Source organism: Canis lupus, chromosome 4 (genome assembly GCF_011100685.1).
Source record: "Canis lupus familiaris isolate Mischka breed German Shepherd chromosome 4, alternate assembly UU_Cfam_GSD_1.0, whole genome shotgun sequence".
Taxonomy (NCBI): domain Eukaryota; kingdom Metazoa; phylum Chordata; class Mammalia; order Carnivora; family Canidae; genus Canis; species Canis lupus.
Window position 1 is genome coordinate 17,990,525 of NC_049225.1, and position 22,355 is coordinate 18,012,879.

Here is a 22,355-nt window from a genome sequence, read left to right on the forward strand (position 1 = left end):
AGGGGGCGCCTGAGTGGCTCAGTGGTTGAGTGTCTGCCTTTGGCTCAGTTTTTGATGCTGGAGTCTTGTGATCAAGTCCTGTATCAGGCTTCTCTTGGAGAGCCTGCTTCTTTTTTTTTTTTTTTAAAGATTTTATTTATTATTTATTCATGATAGAAATAGAGAGAGAGAGAGAGAGAGAGAGGCAGAGACACAGGCAGAGGGAGAAGCAGGCTTCACGCTGGGAGCCAACCCGGCACTCCAGGATCACACCCTGGGCCAAAGGCAGGCACTGAACCGCTGAGCCACCCAGGGATCTCCGGGAGCCTGCTTCTCCCACTGTCTATGTCTCTGCCCCTCTCTGTGTGTCTCTCATGAATGAATAAATAAAATCTTGAAAAAAAAAAAAAAAAGAAAAGTGGAGAAAAAACCTCAGCCAAGGCCTTTCAGACAGAGGCCTCTAAACAAGTAGTCTGGGAGTGGAAGCAGATAAGCCTCTAAGCACAGCCACCTGCCTGTGATGCCCGTAAGGGTGGAAGAAAAGTTGAGTCATTGACTGCAACTTCCTTCAGAAAATTTCACTGTAGGGTTGTGCACCATGTGTGCGGGGAGGGCAGCTTTCCCTATGGGGTCTGTCAGGCAAAACCTTGGAATTGCTTATGGTTGGCCCAAAGATCCCACATAGGATTTGGTGAGGAGCCAGACTACTCATTCAGAGTTTTTTCTCCCTATTCTCTTACTGGAAACAAAACTTTATGAGTACTCTCTTTTTCCTTTAATATAGATATTTGGACTATTCAGTCTCCTCCAGAGCACCACATTGTCTGCAAATCTTTTTATAATCTATACTGTCTGTTAGTTACTAATGGGTTTACATACACATCTGTAAATTTCACAACCTACCTTCAAATAATATTATGCCACTTCACATAGAGTCCAAGTCCAAGACAAAAATGAAAACAAGATTCTGTGACACAGGTTTTCAAAGGACCTACCTTTTTTTTATTCTGAGAGCAGGACATTTTTTAGTTGTTAGGTGGTCCATGACATTAGGATAAATTAAGTATGAAGGTTTAAAAGTTCTGTTATAACAACTGATATGAAAATATGAAGGAGGTATTCAGGAAGGTACCACATGCTCAGTTGAGTTTGGAGAATACACATTTATGTTGGCACCAGCATGTAAGGCAGAATGATTTTCCCCAGCAGCACCCAACAATCTGAGTAATAAGTGGAGAAATGTGAGTTGAAGTTGAGTAGGAGGACTGATGTGGCAGGAAAAAAGCTCAAGGATTTGATCATGGTCATCATTGATTGAAATGATGCATCATGCTGGATAAGAGACAAAATGAATTGATGAAGTAAGTGAAGGATTAGGACAGAAGGAAGTTCCATATGCAGTCTCATATTTTATTTTCATTTTAGGATGAGTGTGAAATGAGAAGAAAATTTACCAAGAAAAGGAAGAGAGATATTAAGGATGGGGGAAGAAAAAGAAGGAACATGAAAAGTTTTAGATGTAGCAAAATTTTAATTATGATATAAAATCTTTATTATATTTTTCTTACCTATATAAATGTTGGGTTAGAAGCTTTCTACTTACTCCCAGATCCAATTTGCACCATTCTTCACTGTACTCTTTACCCTAAAGGTTAACTTGTATGGAATTTTATAATCAATAGATTCCTTTGAATCAAGCTTCTCTCTAGGTTTGGATGTTGAAAGGCACTAACATGAACTCAGAAGACAAGAAGAACTTAATGTAGTTATTTGTCTTGATCCCTCTTTGCCACGCCTCAGCTCCTGCCAGGATGTCTTTTCTCTCCAGCTCCTGTCTACAGGCTCTAATATTTTTCTTCTTTTCTTTGTCCCTTTAGAAATAGGATAGTAGCAGTTTCAGATGCTTCATTATTCCTTGTTAATTTCCCCCAACTATTGCTTGTAACTTTGGAAATCATCTTACTAAATTTACACTGAACTGCCCAATTTGAGTGTGCCATCTGTTTCCAGGGGGATCCAGACTAACACACATGCACACACATACTCGGTAATGACTCCATGTCATGTCAAATTTCCTCCTGGTATTGACATTCCTCATGGAAAATTGTTTCGATAGATACGGTTGTATATGGACTTCAGGGTTACAAACAATGGAAGTCTTCAGCAATTATGGATCACATGAGAGATAATAGGATGAGTTTAGGATAAATTTTCCCCAAATGGGAAGTTTTGTTAATAACATTAAATAAATAGATTTATACATTGTTTTGCTAAGGTTGCTATCATATAATAGCACAGACTAGGTGGCTTACACAACAGAAATTTATCAACTCCAGAGTTCCAGAGTCCATAGAAGTCTGAGATCAACGTGTCACTAGACTGGTTCCTTCTAAGGGCTATGAGGAAGAACTCATTCCAGGCCTCTCTCCTAATTTCTGGTCATTTGTTGGAAATATTTGTCTTGCAGATGCATTACACTCAGTAGCTGACTTTATCTTCACATGGTGTTCTCCCTGTGTGTGCATATCGATGTCCAAGTTTATCCTTTTTATAAGGACAGCAGTCCTATTGGAATAGGGACCCTACTTGTTCCAGTATACCTTTATCTTAACTAGTTACCTCTGCAATGATCTCATTTTCAAATAAGATCACATTCTTAGGTACTAGGGGTTAGGATTTCAACTTATGAATTTGAGGAGTGGAATATAATTAAACCCCCAAAATACTTAATGAATAAACTGTCAGATTACATGCCAGGGACCTTAGATGCACCTAGACAGTGAGACTTAATATATTTATCATAATATATTTATCATAATGACTAACTTATTTTCTGTATTCTTCATAGCTGTATTTGGAGGTTTAGCACAAGTATCTCATAGTGAATTCAGAAGCTTATCTTTAAAGTTTAAGGAGTGTAGAATGGAGTATTAAAACCTAAGTGAAAACACTTGTGTGATGGATGACCTCTGTGATCTTTTACTCCCTTTTTTATTTTTTAAATTAATTAATTAATTAATCATGAGTTTTAATCATCATTAAATATGGAACAAATAACCCAGTTAATTAATTAATTAAGTAGTTTAGAGCACACATGTGCAAGTAGGGTAAGAGGCAGAGAGAAAGAAAATCTCAAGCAGACTCCTGCAGAGCTTGGAGCCAGATGCAAGGCTCAGTCTCAGGACCCTGTGATCATGATCTGAACCAAAACCCATAGTCAGATGCTCAGTCCACTAAGCTACCCAGACAATCCTTTCCCTTTCTTTTAAGAGGACTTGTGGTGAAGAATTGAATGTATAGTAGTATGATTTCTCCCTCTCCCTCCTCCTCTCCAATTTTTCCATTTCACTTCCTATTTCTTTGTATATGTTCTTAGAGAGCCCAGGAACATAGAAGACAGACCTTTTCAAATCAAAGAGACTGACAGTCAGCAAGAAGTCAGACCACAGGGAGTAAAGCTCCCAGGTCTAAGATGTAACCTTGTGTCTTTTTGCAAAAAGGAAAATTGACCCTCACTATAAGCCATAGCTTATGGACTATACACGGAGTATCCAGGGCTTTGAAAACACAGCATGCCTAATACAAAAATGTGTATTCTACCACGTATAATAACTAATACAAAATAAGAGAATAGCGTTGCTGGATACAATTTATTCTAGTCTTCATGCTAAAAATAATATATCCTAAAGAGCATAGATTTTTTTCTTCTTAGTAGGTGGAAAGGAATGTCAAGAGATAGAGTGTAAACTGTATAATATAAAATGTGACTTTTTAAAAAATATTTATTTATTTATTTATTTATTTATTTATTTATTTATTTATTATAGAGAGAGAGAGAAGCAGAGACACAGGAGGAGGGAGAAGCAGGCTCCTTGCCAGGAGCTTGACATGGGACTCAATCCCGGGACTCCAGGATCACGCCCTGGGCCAAAGGCAGGCGCTAAACCGCTGAGCCACTGAGGGATCCCCAAAATCTGACTTTTTTTTTTTTTACCAGTTAATCACTCCTATTGTTTTTGAAAATTTCTTGCACTCACCATATGTCATGCACCAAATTTCTTGCACTCACCTCATGTCATGAAGGAGACATGATTGATAAGAAGGAAGGAAGGATATCTCAAGCTTGAAAAAATAGCAGAACATAGAAGTTAAATCTGAGGGGAGAAGCATGAAATAAGATTCAGAACAAGCATAGAACAATTATAGCTAAAACACATTCCAAAATATGAAGATGCAATAATAAAAACAATTTTAATTTTTGACCCTATTTGAAATTTAAAACCACATTAAATATCCTAGCACTGGGCAAAAAGGAGGTGATAGGAAAGTACAAAGAAAGAGATTATTGGGAGCCACAGGTTTAGCTGCTAAGGTCATAGTATTATGATCCATGAATAGGAGCTTTCTAGAATTTTATACACCTATTGTGAATGTGTGTATGTTCATATAAAATGTATTTTCTTAAGCTCTAGTCTAATTGTGTTTTTCAGGATTGATAAGGAATTGAGAGGGAAAATGTATGTGAGAACATCTACCATAACACTTGACATAATAGGGCCTTAAAAATAGAAGTCAATTTCTGGTGTTGGTTCATTAGTATTAGTATTTCATTTTGATTGCATAATTTTCACCTATATATTCTAAAATGTAAAATCACATCAAAGAAATAAAAACAAGACAAAGAGCAGCTTGTTTCCAAAATACTCTTAAATCTCAGAAAAGAGTATGTGATTGTTTTGACATTGTTGTTGATTGCTGTGTGTGTGTGTGTGTGTAGGGTGTGGGGGTGTGGTCTAGAAAAACAGTTGTATATATTCTCAGGGGAAAAAGGTGAGGTTGGGCAGAGGATAAGTGACATGAGACCATTTTATTTTTTTGCCTGGAATTCTTTTCCTATGGCATGTAACTTCATAAATAGAACCCTGTACGGTCAGGGAATTTCTCTTTATAGATATTTTGAAGAAAATCTTTATTTTGAGGATGACTTTTCCATAATTGGTCAAAGAAATGCAGAAGTCTCCAGAAGATAGTGATAGGGAATGGAACTTCATTGGTCAACTCAAGTTCCATTTGAGCAGGTTTATTCCATTTATTATTAATACAACCTATATAAATTGAAAGTCCAGTTTTAGTCAGCATTTCTTATAAAGAGATAATCACTATTGATAGCCAGCACTAAAAAGTAATCTTTATTTTTTCTTTTTCAAGTTTTTATTAAATTCCAGTTATCTAGCATACAGTGTAATATTAGTTTCAGATGTAGGGTATAGTGATTCATAACTCATGTACAGCGCCCCATGCTCTCACAACAAGTGCCCTCCTTAATACCCACCATCTGTTTAACCCATCCTCCCCACCTTCCTGCCAGTACCCCTCAGTTTGTTCTGTATGGTTAAGAGTCTGTTTCATGATTTGCCTCTTTTTTTTTCTTTTTTTCACCTATGCCCATCTGTTTTGTTTCTTATATTCAGCTTCTGCTCAGTGAAGGAATAATCAATAAGATTAAAAAGCAACCTTTGGAATGGGAGAAGATGTTTGCAAATTGTGTATCTGATAAAGGGACACTATCCAAAATATATAAACTTAAAAAAATGAACTTAAAAACCTGAACACTGACAAAACAAATAAAACAGTTAAAAAGTGGGCAGAAGACATAAGTAGACATTTTTTTCCAAAGAAGACATACAAATGACTAACAGATATGAAAAGGTGCTCAATATTACTCAGCATCAGGGACATACAAATCAAAATGACACAAATATCACGTCACATCAGTCAGAATAGCTAAAATTAACACAAGAAACAACAGGTGTTGGTGAGGATGCAGGAAAAGGGGAACCCTCTTACACTCTTGGTGAGAATGCAAACTGGTGCAGCCATTCTGGAAAAGCGTATGGAGTTTCCTCAAAAATTAAAAATAGAACTACCCTACAATCCAGCAATTGTACTACTAGGTACTTACCCAAAGGATAAAAAAATACTGATTTAAAGGGGTACATGCACCCTGGTGTTTATAGCAGCATTATCAGCAATAGCTACATTATGAAAAAAGTCAAACTTACATCTCTACAAAAACATTAAGGACCTTTAATTAATTATCAGTTATACATTTTTACAACTCTCTCTCTTTTTTTGTCCTAAATTACAAAGAGGCAAAAGCATCTTACTCTTCAAGTCCCCAATATTTTCCTCCTTCTTGTTCCAATCTTTGTAGCATTTCCCCTGCCTCCATCTTTTTCTATCCTATTCTCTTGGATCTCTCAGCTTTCTTGAATACATTCCTTTCTCTGTTTTCCCTCGTAAATTATTTTCTGCTTTCCTTATATCAACTGTTTTACAAAAATTAAGTCTTGAAAGATTTCCCTACTCCAGATTTTCTTGTCCCATATCACTTTGCTAATTCTTTTCTTACAGAAACAACAATAAAAGAAAGCCATCTAATTTCTAAATTGTCACCAGTATAACTTAGATAAGGATCACACATTTCAAGAATTACTTCCTTTTGTATGGGTAAATGTTATATTAGTGAGTGTATACTTAAGAGAGAAAGAACTTTAGATATTTCAAAACAGGAAGGTTTTTGGTATGTGGGTGTGTGAGTGTATGGTCCATCTATCTATCATTTGTTATCTATTTTTTTTGATAATGGGGAATTAAGAACATGTAAAATCATTAGAAGAGCTAGAAGAAAAAGGTTAAGAAGGCCATAATTAGCTCTCAGTTCTTGTTTTAGATGTACAAGAGCTAGGATCTTGCAGTGACTGAAAAGTTCCAGGTTCTATAATCCCTGCTCTCCTCTACACAGAAACAGGTTATTTATAGAGAACGAACCAGACATTAAGGACTCTTCTGTTTAGTGAAGTTCACCTTCTAGCCTTCTGTATTGAAGAAGCAAAATGTCTTCTGTGTCCTTTCTGCTCCCTACTTCTCTTGCAGGTGTCTATTGTTAATGGAATCTAGTTCTGATCCTTATAGGCAGGGATCCTTCGATCCAAGATTCCAGTGTTTTTATTATGAAGTATAGAAGATATAAGTTGTGAAGTGACACTAACAATTTGGCAGAACCCACAACACAGTCACTTCCTACTTTGTCTTTTTTCTTAAAATACTTTTCTTTTCCATTTAAATATCCAAACAGAAGGAATGGTCACAAACTATCCCTTATGTCGAGGGGTGAAAGTCATAATTTTATATTTGCTTAATGTCAAAAAATGTACCTCTTGTACACCTATCTTGATATGTATTGAGTAATATATAGAAGTGCTGAATCATTATATTGTACACCTGAAACTAATGTAACATTGTATTGTAACTACACTTTTTTTTTTTTTTTAATTTACTTCCCATGGCTACTTTCTCAAGAAGATACAGAAGGAAGATCTCATCAAAGAGGAAATAAGCAGGGAAGCCTGGGTGGCTCAGCAGTTGAGTGTCTGTCTTTGGTTCAGGGTGTAATCCTGGATCCAGGGATCAAGTCCCACATTGGGCTTTCTGGGAGGAGCTTGCTTTTCCCTCTATCTATGTCTCTGTCTCTCTCTGTGTGTACCTCATGAATAAGTAAATAAAAATCTAAAACAATAAAATAAATTTTAAAAAGAGGGAATAAGCAAAGATGTGGAATCCAGGAAAGAAGATATCTATCTATTACAAAACTGAAAAGAAGAGAATTCTTAGATTGGTGGTAAAGGGAAGTCTCAAGTGATATGTATATATCAGTGTCTCAGAGAGCCAGTCCAGGTTGAAGCTGGAGGATGATATGGTCCAAAAAAAACCGTTTCCAAGAAAACCCTAGCCCATGATAAATCACATAAAGTCTTTGACCATATATCAAGGTGTTTTACAGTTCTTTTTCATTTTTAGTTCATTTAGGGAAAGTGATTGATAGGTAAACATCTAAATGAGGCAAAAATGGGGGTGAAGAGTGGGGAGATGTGTAGGAAGATAATGTAATCATAGTATGGCATGTATCTCAGTTGTGAATAATACTATGAATTATTATGTATTTCATAATAATGAAAATATATAATGCAAATTTAGTCCCAGATTTTAGTATGAATACATTTGGAGAATGCCTAACATATGACTAATGTAGTGGGAGTTGATGAGAGTGCCAAACAATCACTTTATGTGCTAGGAAGTCAGTAGGTAACATGTGTAGTTAAAAAGTCAATACATTGTATTATAAGTATGTAATTTATAAATACAGAGATGAATAGTTCCTCAAATAATTAGAAATGTGTTTTTCTCTGTGAGTCAGAATAGGGAGTTGGAGAGTAGTAGGTAGGCACTGTTGTTTTTTATATGTCTTACATTACAGTGAATCTAAACAATAAGACATATTTTTAAATCAAGGGGAAAAAAAGATAAGAATAATTTTTAAAGTTGTCTAGCATTTTATTCTAAGCTGAGAATAACATTTGGGCACTGTGACCAAATAGGTAATTAAAAATAAATTATATTAGAGATAAAATCTCTACTTGTCTTTATATTAAATCAGACAGTGGAAAGATAAAGAATGTGAAATAATAAAGACCAGGTTGCATTTGTGCATATGAATGTGATACCATTAGCACTTACTTTTGACAGCACATATGCAGCTAAAAATACATGCATACATCTAAAGATGCTAAGTATTTCTACCACCATATGCATATGTAACATATTCACATCAAAGTTAATTGATGTGTTAGCATTCTAAAAATAAGTACCAGATTTTACAAAATTCATCTACCTTATATATTTCCTACTTCAAGGCTTCAAGGCCTGATTGGGCCATTTATCCCTTTACGCAGTTCCTACTCAGAAGAATATGCTGCTTGGTGTGGCAATTAACCACATAAATAGATTAAATAGCGTTTTCTCAGAACTTCTCAGTTTTGTGCACAAACCTTCTCATAGAACAGTGATCCTCAGAATATGTTCTTCAGGAAAAAATTATTACCACAAGTTCTCCTTACAAAGAATAGTTTTATGACAAATAAATTGGGGAAACAACATACATGACACTTTCATCTTGAATACTGACCAAGAGGACTTAATGTATCTCCCAGTTTGATGAAACCTCAGGCGGGTTTCTTCCTAATTATAAGTCTCTCACCTCCCTTTACTTCTTTTATTTTGTTTTTTAAGATTTTATTTATTTATTCACAAGATATACAGAGAGAGGCAGAGACATAGGCAGAGAGAGAAGCTGGCTACCTGGGAGCCCAAAGGGGGACTTGATCCCAGGACACTGGGATCACAATCTGAGTCAAAGTCTGGTGTTCAACCATTGAACCACCCAGGTGCCCCCATCTATTGCATTTTAATAGTTGAAATAAACACTCAGACAATTTTTGTCCTAAAATTTTGATTGTAGAGCAAACAGATGTATTTACTTTATGACTAAAGGCTTAGTCTGGGTTTCCTCTCTAAATGTCCTCTTGGTCATGCATACTTCTCTCCTGTGCCACACAATATATAAATATGGTTTTATACTCCCAGTATCCTAAACCAATATGAAAATTTTATGATCATGAACCTGAAGCTGGGTGACTGGGCGGCCTGGTCAGTGAGGCCTCAGACTCAGGATCCTGCTCCAGTCCTTATCTCAGGGTCCTGGGATCAGCAGGGAGTCCCCTTGAGGATTTCTTTCCCTTTCCCTCTGCCTTTTCCCCCACTCTCATGCTCTCTCAAGCACAAGCACTCCCTCTTTCTCTCTCTCTCTAAAATAAATAAACAAATCTTAAAAAGAAACTATTCTGGAGCTTATTTGCACTTGCTGTTGTCAATGCTGGGAAGTGTTTCTCTTGTCATCTTTTCTGACTTCCTATGAAAATACAAAGTGTTCCTCCGGCACCCACTGCCTCTGTCTTCTTGAAAGTCCCATAAAAGATTCTCTTTAAAAAACACATACTTTGCATTTCTGGGTTAGCTTGTATCATTGCTTATCTTTGTATTTCACTCTCAGTTTCAATTTAATCAGGTTTTATGAATTCTGAATTACTTGTATTTTGCCTTCTGCTTCATTTATCACCAATCACAGAAGACTCATGGAAGTTGACTTGTTTTGTTCTGTTTTTTTGCTTGTTTTCAAGATAATATTAAAGACACTCATGTTGTTAGGTCGTACACATATTTTTAACTGCATTTTTAAGCCAAATATTATTTCCTGTGGCTGATGCATTTCTTTCTAAATGCAAACATAGATTTTCAGAAGTAGCATGAAGTCTTCAGAAAAAGCAGAACCCTGAGGTAGAGGTGGTATCCCTTCAGAGGGCTCATCTTACTTATTTTTATTTTATGTTAGCTGTGGAGAAATGGCACCAACTACTCATATTACACAAGACTGATTTTTCTGCTTCCTGTATAAGCAAGATCAGTTTTTAACAAATGTCTCTAGACTTAATATTCTTAACGTTGATGCTGTAAAAGCTAGGAATATGGAAGTGGGATGTAATCATACTTCCATACTGAGGCACAACTAATGATCACAGTCATTGAAGAGAGATAATGTCCACCTTTTATAATGACATTTGTGAATTTTTACATGCACATACTAAGTTGGAGAAATTCCTCTGGGTATATGTCCTTAATATTCAAATAATTGGATCTATTTTCTTGCATTTGCATTAATGTTGGTCCTTTATTTGAATTGTGTCATCCCATATCTGCTGGAATCCACAGACTTTCCAGTTAGTTTTGTTAGAGCATTTTCTTTTGTCAATTTGTCACCATATTGCAGGTAAGAACCATAACAGAGAGAACCACCACTATATGAAATTTGAAATTTTTATCCCACTGGAAAGGATTATCAGCTGAAAAAGGCTACTCCTTCCATTCTCCCAGAAAAAATAAATGAGAAGAAATGGATGTCAACTTCTCATAGCTTTTTATTTATTTGTTTCTTTGTTTCCTAGACTCTTTTCCAAGAAAATATTTAATGAACAAAGGAACCATTTGTTAGAGATTGCTTTGGGGAAATTTTATTCCCAGATAGGAAAATGTCTTTAAGAAACATTAGAATTCCTGCTGGACATGGACTCTGTCTAGAGAAAAATCTCTGAAGTTAGAAGCTGAAGATCTTATTTGTGAACATTAAACTGGCTCATATTTTGTCAAACATATCATCTCTGCTTTTTAATTTTCCTTTGTGATTTGAAGGTATGCAATTCACCAATTTTAAAATAGTTGGGGTCCCCACTTATGCTAATAAATAGGTGGAATAAAGTATGTTGATGTCTTGAGACATCGATTGCTAGTGACTGTGCTGACAAACACTTTTGCGTCCTCTCTAAATTCTCTGTAATACTATTTACTCTTCTATTAGTCACATAACTGCATGGAGGAAAAACCTTCTCAGTTTTTAATTGCACTTGTTTACTGTAAATTACTCTTATGAAAATATTCCCACGTATTTGCCTGTGCAACTGTGCATGTAATTGCATTTTGGCAAGAGTGCAAAAATACATCCCTTTTGAAAATGAAGTCTACGGGGTACTTTTACAAAAAATGACATTTTAGCTTGACTTTTAGTTGAAATTTCTATTGTACATATAAAACTGACAAGCTGACAGTCTTGTCATCTGAGCTTCTCCAGCTACAAGATCGGTACAAAACAGATGCTTCTAGATTTTTTTCTGACAATGATCCTTTTTCGGACATTCCATGTTTAAGGCTAAAGAGAGATCTCTTGTAAATGCCTCACAACCTGCTATAGGCATGCTCATGTACCTCTCAAAGCCCATCAACAGAGTCATATGCAAATAATATTCCAAAAGATGCAGTTGCTGTTGTAACAGGGAGATGAATTGGAGGTTTTTCCAGAATAAGGGTAGAAGGCTGAGCTGAAGGATTGCTGTCTGTATCTACTTATCCACAACCTATCAAAAGGTGGCAACCCAGGCAATCAACTCACTCATGAGCAAATGACAGCTGTCTCAAGTTTCTAGTCATCATTACTAAATAGGAATATTTTTGAAGTAAAAAAAGTAAGTTTGATAAATATATACTCACAAGAGTACAAAAAAAAAATATAATTATGGTACTCTATGCCATACCATTTATTTCTCAGAATAAGAAGTACTTTGTATGTGGATTCTGGGCCTGCAAATAGTTTTTGTTTTTCCAGGTGGAGGTCACAAGGGATTTTACAGGTTTAGGCCAAGTGATTTGGCAATGGTAAATGAAACACTAGCAAAAGGAGAAAAATGGGAAAATTCATGATGTTTCTTCTTTTGGGCTTTAACCTTAATTCTGCTTTTGACATTATTGACCTTTCTTTCTATAATAAAACCCCAAATTACCTTGCCAAATTTTTCTGCTAGAATGTTCTGGTTTAGTCAAATATAATTACACTATAGCTTTATTCTATATGTCTATCCATCTCCTGTGACTTTATTTATTCTAGTCTGTCATTTTAGAAGCCCTACTCATTACATAGAAGTGGACCATTTCTGTCCACAGGGAACTCCTGCTCAATGATTCTTACTCCATTCCTAGATTCCATTTGTACTTGATTGGATTAACGTCTCTCACTCTAACTGTTCATAAGCAAACCACTCAGGCCTTTCAAGAGTTGTTTCCCTGACTTAAGCTTCTTTACATTTCTATTATGCCTTGAACAGGGTAGCCATGCACATTTCTTAATAAAGTGTTTTATAATAGGCTTACTGGCAGTGAGATATAATAGCTAACTATTAGGAAGAATTCTCCTATCTGATTTAAACTCATGGCCCCCAGTTATCTTTATCAAAGGGGGATTAAAACAAAGGCTCTAGGTGCTGAAGTTAAAAAAAAAAAAAAAAGCAAGGCAGTAGGGGGAAAAGATAGATGACTACTAGTCAAACACTCAGAATACTGGCCTTGTGAGTGAGTTTAAGGGTTTCTGGCAACTAGGACAATAGCTATAAAATGAGAGGATCTGTTTTAGAATCAAAATAGATATTATTTAAATGCACATGTTTTCCTTTTTGAAAATATATTTAAATATTGGTACAAAGAACTTGGAAGTAGGAAGAATAAATGTGTGTATTTTGACAAATATCCCCAGATGATTTAGAAATACACTTTATATATTTCATTCCACAAAGAAACAATAACATGAAGGTATTATGGAAGAGCCATAGATAGAGGAGATACAAGATTCATTTGTCCACAAGACTATAAACATGGTAATGGCAGTGGTTGTGTGTAACTTCACCTTTGTAATTCCTGGGCCTAGTACAGTGCATGTCAGATAATACTTGCATAATGAATCTGTGTTGTTAAAAAAAAGAACAACAACTCTAGTTCCACGAGTTTCACAACAGGTATAATATAACTACAATGTCTGTAGTTAGATATATCTGGGAAATGTTGAATTAAATAAGGTTGGCAAAGTCTTTTTCAACATCTTCTCAAAAATGTAAACATCCTTTGTAAGTTTTCAAAAGAATTTATGTTTTCCAAACTTATTCAACCAAAGAATCCTATCCCTGCATTTATTGAGGGACTCTAAAGAGGCTCTGATTTCATGTAATAAACTATTGGGCACATTGAATTAACTACTAAGAATTTAAAAAAACAAACAAACAAACCATAGATTAAAAAATGAGTCAAGTAATGGGTCATCTATGCTATATTTTGACATTATTTCTCTGAACACTTAGCTTTATTATTTACCATTTTATGTTTAAAACTATAATTCAGCTTTTTAAGAAATAAAACTGAATATAGGATTTTCTGATTATTCTCTGGATAATGAAGTGTGACACTAACTCACATTTCTTTATCTAACAATTACCTGTAGAAATGAAGATATTCTATATGCAAAATTCAATTTTACATTCTGAAAGAACAGGCCATTCAATACATTTGCTCTTTCAACAATCTGAATTAGAACCTAGATCTCACCTTACCAGCAGTGGGTCTTCATATATACTCCTTGATAGTACATTTATGTCTATCCTTTGATCTCCTATTTCAAAAATTCTCTTTTGAACAGGATCCTTGAAATGAGGCTAGTAACTTTGACACTCTATTTCATGTAAGCCTAAATTTAAAAACATTAATAATTATGAGATATTCCTGTCAATTAGCCTAAGTAGAATTATTGCTTTCAGGTCTGCCTTCAGCTTGAATAATCACTCCATTAAATTACTGAAAGAGATAACATTTCATCTGTATTTATCAAAGAGGAGAAAAAATACTGATATTTTAATACCTTGCCAGAAATTTTAATGGTTTTTCTATAGAAATGAGCCACTGTTTTGCAGTCTTGAAAATTTATTAAATATTTTAAAAATCTTGTCAAAAACCAGATCCACAATAAAAAGCTACATCCAAAGTGATGTATATACTTTATTTGACCTTCCATATATTGAAAATCATTATGAATTCATAGATGTTTAATAAAGAAAATTAAATATAGAAAAGTAAAGAGAATAGTCTAACCAAATCTCTTGTACTGTTCATTTCACCAATATAAGTACAATCTTGTGTCACCTCAAGTATTATATACTCTCCCACTACTGAATTATATTGAAGAAAATCCCAAGCATCATATTATTTCTTCCATAAGTATTTTAGCAAGTTATGTAGTTTCATACAATGTATATTTTGCAACAAGTGCAATCATTTTTATCTCAATTTTATTTTTTCTTTAAATTTTAATGACATCTCCCCCATGCTGATTCCAGTTTCCTAAAATGACTCTTCTCTAGTTTCTCCCAGGATACACTTTTTCTTATCATAATGGCATTTCTATATTGTCCTTGGTTTGTTGTTTTTTTTTTTAATTAAGTCATTTTATTACTACATTTAGCAGAAATTCCTCTAAGTTCCTGGGAAATGGAAAATATTTACCATCTTTGCAGGAAGTCTGGTCTAAAGAATAGATGAAACCTTTGCTTACCCTGCTTTTTTGTTCAAAATTCAGATACTAGCAGTTAAAAATGATTCATTTTCCATTATTCATTATAGTTTTAAGATTGTTTGAAATAGACCAATAAATAGGTCAAATAACTCTAAATTCTTTTTGTGGGCATCTATTGCATTGTTTTTAATCTGGAAGTTGACTATTTTTTCTACCCTTTCTAGTATATATTTCAACGTAATCGCATAACCATGAGTGATGAGGAAAAGCACCTCTGTACAAAAAGAAAAAAAAATCTAATAAAGATACAGCAAAAGACTTTTTTTTAAGTTCACCACTTTACTGTTCTTACTAAATAATGCATTCAAGCTAACACCATTATATTAAAAATTGATAAGAAATTGAATATTTACAGTAGCCAAAGTGTCATTGGGGGTAATATAAAGCTTTGTAATGGAGAAATTAGACTATAACCACTTGAACACCCAAATTAATTTTATCCAACTAATAGAAAGATAAATAAGACATATGTGTATATTAATGGGATATAATGTCTTGCCTATTGTCAGCCTTATTTTTATGCTTATAATGTCTTGCTTATTGTCAGCCTTATTTTTAACATGTTCTTGCCTAACTATTAAATCTGAATTTAGTCAAGTCCATAGATCTAAATTTTTCATTATAAGAAATGTGGAGAATAGAGGGATATGTAAAAGACATTAACAGGACTCATTAGGTACATCCAAAAGAGGAAATGGACCATTTTCTCTGAACAACTTCATGACATAAAACATAAAGGGATGGAAGTAGTGTTTTAGCTTAAAAGAGATTTAAGAGATGTAATATCCAACTCCTTACTGTGGAAGGACATTTCAGGGACAGCTGAGGAAATTTAAATACAAACTAAATATAGATATTAAGGGACTATAATAGTTTGGGTCTATGATAATGATACTGTGGTTATGGGAGAAAAAGGTGCTAATATATTTGTGGTGCATCCTAAAGTTAACAGTGCAATTACATGCATGCTTTAGAATCCTTCATGAAAACATAGAGTAAAAATGACAGAATTTACAATGTAATGGACTTGGAGGGCATGACGCTAAGTGGAATAAGTCAGACAGAAAAGATCAGTACCATATGATTTCACTTAATGTGGGGGAACTAAGCAAACATGCAAAGAAACACTCACAGATACAGAGAATAGATTGGTAGTGGCCAGAGGTTGGGGGAGGGTGGGACAGGGAAGGAGTCACAAGATACAAACTTCTGGTTATAAACGAGCTAAGTCCAGGGGATGTAATATACAGCATTGCAACTACAGTTCATAATACTGTATTGCATATTTGAAAGTTGCTAAGAGAATAAATTTTAAAAGTTCTCATCACAAGAAAAAAATTATAACTGTATATGGTGATGGATGTTAACAGGATTTATTGGCAGTGATCGTTTCACAATATATACAAATATCAAATGGTTATGTGGTACACCTGAAACTAATAAATGTATGTTAAAAAATAAATGTTATATGCCAATTATATCCTATGGCAAGATTATAGTCACTAAATCTTGTTGCTATTGTACATGAGTTTGTTTTTATTTTTTTCTCTAATTTTAGGTGAATTTGAAATTTTCTTAATAAACAGTTTTAAAAAACAGAAGTACTTTTAGATATCCTCTTCCTTTAGGACAGTGATTCTCAGTCGTGCCTGTGTGTTAGACCATCTGGGAAACTTTAGAGCTAACAGTGCACAAGTCCCATTCCAGATCAAATAAATCACAGTGATGAGCATGGGACTTGGCAATTCTTTTTCAAAATCCTCAGATGATTCTAATGTGCATCAAGGGTAGAGAATGATACCTTAGGATACGAAAACTGAATTTTCTTAATAAAGCATAGGAAAGAGTAGGCTGGGAAATCATATAGCTATTTATGTTTTTCTTGCTCCTCATAAATTAGGCAGATAGCACTGAAGCACAGGTTATTTCAAGGTGCCATGTGGCACATCAGCCTCCATTTGCTGTGGGATATGTTGTTAGGAAGAGAGAATAGCCAGAGAGCAGAAGTTGATATCCTTGTACACTGTTTCATGTTCCAAGAAGGAATATTCCATGCTCATGGATTGGCAGAATTAATATTGTGAAAATGTCAATGTTACCCAGGGCAATATACACGTTTAATGCAATCCCTATCAAAATACCATGGACTTTCTTCAGAGAGTTAGAACAAATTATTTTAAGATTTGTGTGGAATCAGAAAAGACCCCGAATAGCCAGGGGAATTTTAAAAAAGAAAACCATATCTGGGGGCATCACAATGCCAGATTTCAGGTTGTACTACAAAGCTGTGGTCATCAAGACAGTGTGGTACTGGCACAAAAACAGACACATAGATCAGTGGAACAGAATAGAGAATCCAGAAGTGGACCCTGAACTTTATGGTCAACTAATATTCGATAAAGGAGGAAAGACTATCCATTGGAAGAAAGACAGTCTCTTCAATAAATGGTGCTGGGAAAATTGGACAGCCACATGCAGAAGAATGAAACTAGACCACTCTCTTTCACCATACACAAAGATAAACTCAAAATGGATGAAAGATCTAAATGTGAGACAAGATTCCATCAAAATCCTAGAGAAGAACACAGGCAACACCCTTTTTGAACTCGGCCATAGTAACTTCTTGCAAGATACATCCACGAATGCAAAAGAAACAAAAGCAAAAATGAACTATTGGGACTTCATCAAGATAAGAAGCTTTTGCACAGCAAAGGATACAGTCAACAAAACTCAAAGACAACCTACAGAATGGGAGAAGATATTTGCAAATGACATATCAGATAAAGGGCTAGTTTCCAAGATCTATAAAGAACTTATTAAACTCAACACCAAAGAAACAAACAATCCAATCATGAAATGGGCAAAAGACATGAAGAGAAATCTCACAGAGGAAGACATAGACATGGCCAACATGCATATGAGAAAATGCTCTGCATCACTTGCCATCAGGGAAATACAAATCAAAACCACAATGAGATACCACCTCACACCAGTGAGAATGGGGAAAATTAACAAGGCAGGAAACAACAAATGTTGGAGAGGATGCGGAGAAAAGGGAACCCTCTTACACTGTTGGTGGGAATGTGAACTGGTGCAGCCACTCTGGAAAACTGTGTGGAGGTTCCTCAAACAGTTAAAAATAGACCTGCCCTACGACCCAGCAATTGCACTGTTGGGGATTTACCCCAAAGATACAAATGCAATGAAACGCAGGGACACCTGCACCCCGATGTTTATAGCAGCAATGGCCACAATAGCCAAACTGTGGAAGGAGCCTCGGTGTCCAACGAAAGATGAATGGATAAAGAAGATGTGGTTTATGTATACAATGGAATATTACTCAGCCATTAGAAATGACAAATACCCACCATTTGCTTTGACGTGGATGGAACTGGAGGGTATTACGCTGAGTGAAGTAAGTCAGTCGGAGAAGGACAAACATTATATGTTCTCATTCATTTGGGGAATATAAATAATAGTGAAAGGGAATATAAGGGAAGGGAGAAGAAATGTGTGGGAAATATCAGAAAGGGAGACAGAACGTAAAGACTGCTAACTCTGGGAAACGAACTAGGAGTAGGTAGAAGGGGAGAAGGGCAGGGGGTGGGAGTGAATGGGTGACGGGCACTGGGGGTTATTCTGTATGTTAGTAAATTGAACAGCAATAAAAAATAAATTAAAAAAAAAAAAAGGAGTGCAAGCTCTCAAGTGTAACCTAAATCTCACTTCCAGATCACTCTACCCAAGTCCCACACTACTGGATATCCAAATTAATAAACTCTGGCCAATTTGTTTCATTTCTCTGAGAATGTAGATTAAACTAGAATTCAGTTTGATTTCACCATTATAATAGTCAAGTTTTTGTGGAATCCCCACCATATGAGTACAGTAACATAAGTTAGTAAGGAGTTGAATGTATAAAGAGGTAACTTTCAAAAAATAGATTAAGTGTGGGAATGAGAGGTCATTCAGGACAAAAGTGCCCTCTATGAATTCCAAGTATAAAGTTTTGTAATAGAGGTTTTACAACCACTGAACGAAGACCTGAGGGCCAAGTCACTTGCCACTAACGATTTGAGCTCATAACGCGGGAGACAATTTAGTCTGTCATAAAACTTCAACTTCCACATCCTGTATTTGTGGTTCTCACCTGGATTACACATTAGAATCATCTCAAAGACTCAAATGAGTAACTCTCAAGGGAAGTCCTTAGATGGCTCTCAGGTTATATCTAAAGGTGTGTACTCCTCAGGAAGCACATCTAAAATATACAAATCTCACATCTGTTCTGCAAATACTCTCAAGAATAATGGGCTCCCTTTCTATTTCAGTTTCCAAATATCAAGTGAGCTCCTCTCACTGATCAACTTTAACTTGGAAGCACTCTGGGATTGTAGTCCTTGTCTCCTTTATATCGTAGAAGGGAATTTAGAAAGGGATGATAGGGGACCCCTGGGTGGCTCAGTGGTTGAGCGTCTGTCTAAGGCTCTGGGTGTGATCCTGGAGACCTGGGACTGAGTCCATCATCAGGTTCCCTGCATGGAGCCTGCTTCTCCCTCTGCCTGTGTGTCTCTGCCTCTGTGTGAGTGTGTGTGTCTCTCATGAATAAATAAATAAAATCTTTAAAAAAATAGAAAGGGATGAGGATATTACCAAATTAACAACAAATAATCCAGTGCTTAGAGCTAAAAGGTTGATATTACAGGTGTTACAGGAGCATAAGTGTAAATGGGCAGGTAAAGTTAAGATTTTCTGAAATAACACCAGAAACAAATCTGGAAAGGAGAACAAATTAAAAAGTTGAAGATGATTAAGGTAGGAAAATGCCATGGACAAAGTAAAAAAAAAAAAAACTGAGGTGTTTAAGAACAGCATTTTTTAAATTTTTATTTTCAGTATGTTATTAATATATAATTTTCATACAACAAAATGCCATATCTAAAGTACAATTTTGATAATTTTATAGATACAATTATCCAGTTCAACATAACAAATATTTCCATTACCCCAAAAGTTGCCCTGTGCCCCCTTTATGTCAATCCATTTTTCCAGAGGTAGCTGTCCTTCTAATTCTTATTATCATAGATAAATTTTGCTGCTCTTTGAATTTTTATAAATGATATCAAATATATGTAATCTTTGTATGTGGCTTCATTCAACATTCTGCTTTCATGTTTTTGCATATAGCTGTATTTGTCTTTTATTTCTGTGCCATAAATCAGTATATAAATAAACCAAAAGTAGTTTTACTTTTCTAAAGGTTTTTATTTTAAAAGGGAGTATTTTATGCATCTATGAAAATTTTATGCATCTCTAGATGATAATATGTTTTTTTTCTTTTGTTAAGGTGATGAATTATATTGGTTAACTCTGGGATCCTTGGAAACAACCTGATCCTTTGGATTATGCTTTTAAGATTTCTAACTTAGCAAGGTCATAGTAGTGTTAAATCTAAGGCTCATTATTCCCCACTACTGAGGCAAGACCCTTCTGTGTGCTCTACCAATGCCATAAATCATGAGGCTTTCCAGTCTGGCTGGTAAGAATAATCACTCTTCCCTTGCATGAATGCTAATAGTTTTGAGTGGTTCTTTCCTTAGTCCTAAGTAGTTTCTTCATACAAATGCACTGATCAGTAGTAAGCTGCATACTCAAAGAGGACACTCTACACTTCTCTAGCATTCTTTTTCTGTGCAGATCTCTCCTTTCTGCTACTCTGTGTTGTGAATTCTAGCTGGGTTGGTCTTCACAGACTCTCAATTTTGTCTTTTAGCTCAGGGAATCTGCAGGTCCCTCCTGGGTTCTCCCTCACTGCAAGACTCCTAAAGAGTCTGGTAATGTTTACCTCTTTTTTTTCCCTAGCTCCCATGATTCACTACTCTTCATTGTCTGATATCCAGTGTCTTGAATATAATTTCATATAATTTATCCAGTTTTGGAGTTTTAGGCAGGAAGGTAAACCTTAATACTGTTACTCCCTCTTGGTCAGAGGTAAAAATCTTTCCCAGTAAAATATTGCTTCACAGAATATTACCCTTGGAGCAGAACCTTGTTTAGGAACATTGAATTAAATTATTTTTATAGACTCAATTGTCCTGATTCTAAAGTATTGGTATAATCATATCTTATAAGTCCATTTTAAATCACTATATACAAATTATAGAAGACAATGAACTAATGTATATGATATGATATATATCTTAACAAAGTAAAAATAATGGTTTATTTGATAAATATTGAAAGTGGAAAGTAGGAGAGACATAGAGGAATGTAGGGAGAGTTCCTCCTCTTACATAGTAAATCAAGAAAAATTCTTTAAAATATTTGGAACTAAATAAAGAGATCTGAGTTTTTAATTTAAATATATTAATATAGTCAGTATGTGGAATTTCTATATCACAGTGTTTAAGAGCATACAATCTTGGGTCAGAATGACAGAAACTAAATCCTACTATCTAATTTTTGCAATTTGGCCCAGTTATGCTCTCTGTATTGTCATTTCCTTAAAGGAGAAATTTGTTAAATATCTACCCTAATAGAGATTTTAAAGGGTTAAATTAAATTATATACATAAACTGACTTATATATCTCACTTATATTGAACACTATTTTTGGAGAAAATTATAATTTCATATGAGTCAACCATATATGCGTATATTTTTGTGGCAGGTATATAACTGATACTGCTTTTATTAGAGATAATTTGTATATTGCTTCAATATATAAACATCGTAAATATATAAATATCTTAAATATGGAAATCAAGAAAGAGTCATAGCCATTAGAGATCCAGGGCCATTGCCAAGAGAATAAAAGAGAAAACCCCTCAGAGATGGTTGGCTCATACACATAGATATGGGTCTGGACTGGGGGAGACTTTTACTGAATGTGTTTAACCAATTTTATATTAACTAATGGTAGATATCACAATATAAGAAAAATGACAGGGGTGCCTGCGTGGCTCATTGGTTAAGCATTTGCCTTTGGCTCAGGTCATGATCCTAGGGTTCTGGGATTGAGCCCCACATTGGCTCCCTGCTCAATGGGGAGCCTGCTTCTCCCTCTCTTTTTGTCTGCTGCTCCCCTGTGTGTGCTCTCTATTTGATAAATAAATAAATAAATACATACATACATACATACATACATACATAAAATCTTTTTTTTTTTAAAGGAGAATAACAGCATCTGTGAATTTTTTACTCATTATCTAATTCTATTTTTGGACTAATAAAACATACAGTTTTATTTAATTTTTTTATTTATTTTTATTTTTTTTATTTATTTATGAGAGAGACACAGAGAGAGGCAGAGACACAAGCAGTCAGAGGGAGAAGCAGACTCCATGTAGGAAGCCCGATGTGGGACTCAATCCCAGGTCTCCAGGATCACACCCTGGGCTGAAGGCGGTGCTAAACCGCTGAACCACCCAGGCTGCCCAAAACATACAGTTTTATATGAAAGTTACACATATAAAAAAAAATTT